We start from the raw sequence: 3,402 nt of genomic DNA on the forward strand, positions 1-3,402 counted from the left end.
ACCTTTCTTAGGTCCAACTGGTACAAAGCCCCTAATGGCAGAGACATGTTCTCACACCAGTTGGAACTGCAAATGATCTTTACAAGATCCAAATGGCATGAAACCCCAAATGGCAGAGAGAGAGAGAAGGTCCTTGATATACACAAAATAGCAAAGTTCCACTAGTTCCCTAAGATCAAAAAGTAAGAAACAAAACAAAACCTAAAGCAAAGAGAAACTCAACCCAAGCACTGAGGTTTCTTTCCTTTCAAAAACAATTTTTACAGTCTTCTATGTCCTCTACAACTTGCACAAACCTTTTTCTAAGTTTTCTATATGCCTTACAAATTTCTATACACCTTCTGAAACCTTCATAGACCTTCTTACTCACTTAGGGATAACCATAAGTCACTTTCAGTCCTTGTCCTTTTTAATGGTGGAAAGGACCGCACTCAAACTCAGTATCTGGCACCTCAAAGTCCCCAAATCTGCAAACACATTCCCCTACATAAACTTCACTATTTTTTGGCCACACACGCACTTAAATTTGTTTACAATTTGGAATAATGTAGGAAACAAATAAACATGAGACAACATGTTTCCATTTCTCAGGTTCAAGTCAGAAAATGAATGGTTAAGAAATACTGTTAAGGGACTAACATAAATATACTAATACATAAAAACTTATACACAAAATCTTTGAAAATTCCCACAATGTCTTTAACTATTTTTTTTAAAAGATTTTCTTTATTTATCTTTAGAGAGAAGGGAAGGGAGAAAGAGAGGGAGAGAAACATCAATGTCTGGTTGCTTCTCATGTGCCCCCTACTGGGAACCTGGCCTGCAATGCAGGTATGTGTTCTGACTGGAAATCAAACCAGTGACCCATTGTTTCACAGGCCAACCCTCAATGCACTGAGCCACACCAGCCAGGGCTGTCTTTAACTTGTTGAAACACAGGCTCTTTGGGCCAATCCTTGCTAATAGAGCCTGGAATATTCTCATAGAATGCCTCACTCCAGACTGCTTCCACACCACTCATCCCATCGGCATGTGTTGTGTTTGCTGTGTCCTGGGCAGTCTGCTCCTTGACAAGCAGTGAACCCCATAAAGGCTCTTGTGATGTAAAGAAATCCTGTGATCTTGAATTGGTGGAGGATTCCATCTGAGGAATCTTATAAGACTGCTCTTCTTCTACTTCATGTTCAAATATCCAGTTATCTTTTTGAATGGAATGCTTAAGTTCAACAGATAAGGCTTCCAATTTTCCTAGCACCTGATCTGGTTCACTGACTCTGCATCAAAGTGATTTAGCTTGTTGTTAATGTACATCAGACGGTAAGCATTAACATTTCTCAAGCCTCCGTAGAATGAATCTCTTTCAAGTTGTTCCTAGGAAGATTTGGTAAAAGAGATGTCATTGTACTTGAGCCAGACTTGTCAGGGTTGATTATAGATATAGGTCCAGTAGTGTCAAGCATTTGCTTGTCCTTCATGAACAAGAACTATGTGCACGTGACAAAGCACCTGACTAAGGAGAGCATCACAGTGCATCTGCTTAATAATCTGGATAGTGCTTGCAATACAATTTTTTAAATCTTGCATATATTTTTCAGTCTCACTCCTCTGCCTCTGAAGATAGGCCTCAACAAAGTTGATTTCCTCATCTGCTGCTGTTTGAGGAGCTGGATGTGCAGGCATTTCCACAGAAGACCAGGAAGATGTGAGGGGCTTATTTATTGTCATAGACTCATGTAGACAATTTTCAGAAAAGATATTTTCAGCATCCTGAGAACTTTCTTTACTTATCACTGAAGAAAGTGGCAATGTCATACCTGTATCACTTTGAGATGTCAACATGTCTGGAAGTTGAAACCAAGCTGTTTTCAAGTCATACTTCACATGCCTTTCCAGTTTTTGCTATAGGACTTTTACTTCCTCCTTTAACTTCTGAGTACACTCTCTTACTTCAAACAAGCTCTTTGTTTCTGTACATGTACCTGTCCATATAAATGATCTGAGGAAATTCCAGATTATTGTGTGGTTTTGTTTTTTGGTTTTGGCTGATCAAGGGATTGCTTGTACCAAATCTTGAGAGTTAAATGGTCAACACTGGACATAGTTTTGTAAACTTACACTCCTGTACATACTTCATTGAATGATTGGGAGGAAGCAGCTCAATACCACCCTCCATCAGGGCCTCTTCCAAACATACTTCTAAGTTATAATAGATATTTACCTGAAGGGGATGCTGGCTGAAAGTCTCACTGTTACAAAAGGGCTTTCCTTCACAAACCCTTTCAGTGAGAAAAGTATGTACTTTTCTCATACTTGCTGCACTGTTGGATTTTCAGATTTGTTCCTGTGATTGCTGTTAGCATTAACAGCTAGCTGGAATGCATCCTCTAGACAGTACAGGAGCATGTGTGTGAATTCACTCACATCTTGCTGCTATTCCTCAGCTGATTTGAATGCTCCCTTTAAGAGATCTAGGGCTACTGAAGGGTCAAAAAAATTTGTGATTCAATCCCATCACCAGAGCACACAAATATTGAAGCTCTTGCATAAGCATATTTCTATTTTCTGTGTGACTTGGACAATTTCCAAATACATTTTATGGCAGCCTGTAGCTGAGGACAAGTCTCTGAAGTTCAGGAAACTGAAGGACAGACTAAATAACAGCACTAAACCAACATGTATTAGCAACATTTTTCAGCCCAACTGGCCAACTATCAGCTCCCCTTCAGTCATTGGGATTGGGGTTTTCTCCCCAGACTTCTCAGTGCTTTCTCTTTGAGCATTTAATATCTGCAGAGGTTGCATCATGCATCAGCCTGAACTTTGGGGGCTTCAGTAGACTCAAAACAATGGTAGCCTGAATATCATCTTTGTTTTCATGAGTAAAGCCTATTACTTTTGTTAATACTTTTTTGTTGTTGTTGTTGTTGTTGGCAGCACTCCCCCTTACTTCAGGTGGTTCTGTAGCAACAGTTCTGGGCTCTTTAAGTCTATTATTAGTGAAAAGACTGATGGCCAGAGTGATGTCACCATTACTGGCCCTCAGAGTCATGAAGGAATGAAGGGTCTTGAATGCCCTTGCTTTCTTTCAGCTGATTTAACAATATTTGGTTGTTTGAATCGTGGCAATCAGTTGCTCTGGGTGCATCACCCTGATGGAGCTCTGCAGCCATGGTGATAAGCCACCAGCCCAGCTTTACAGGAAGCTGGGGAAGAGGTCTTCCTGCTACCAATCTTGTATCCTTCGGGTTCAGGGCATTATTGAGACTTTCCTTTGTTTTACTATCAGGGCAGGGTTTTGAGGTCACTTCCCTTCTCTGCATTATCAAGCTGTTCCCTGTCCCTGGTGAAACCTCATTATGCAGCATGATAAATACCTAATGTAAGGGATTTCATCCCATTTGC

General features: G+C 40.4%; 1 pseudogene; it reads right to left on the reverse strand.

Annotated features, from left to right (window-relative positions):
* Positions 1-886: 886 nt before the first annotated feature.
* Positions 887-3,170, reverse strand: LOC114506002 (annotated as a pseudogene).
* Positions 3,171-3,402: the final 232 nt, after the last annotated feature.

This window comes from Phyllostomus discolor, chromosome 9, assembly GCF_004126475.2.
Source record: "Phyllostomus discolor isolate MPI-MPIP mPhyDis1 chromosome 9, mPhyDis1.pri.v3, whole genome shotgun sequence".
Taxonomy (NCBI): domain Eukaryota; kingdom Metazoa; phylum Chordata; class Mammalia; order Chiroptera; family Phyllostomidae; genus Phyllostomus; species Phyllostomus discolor.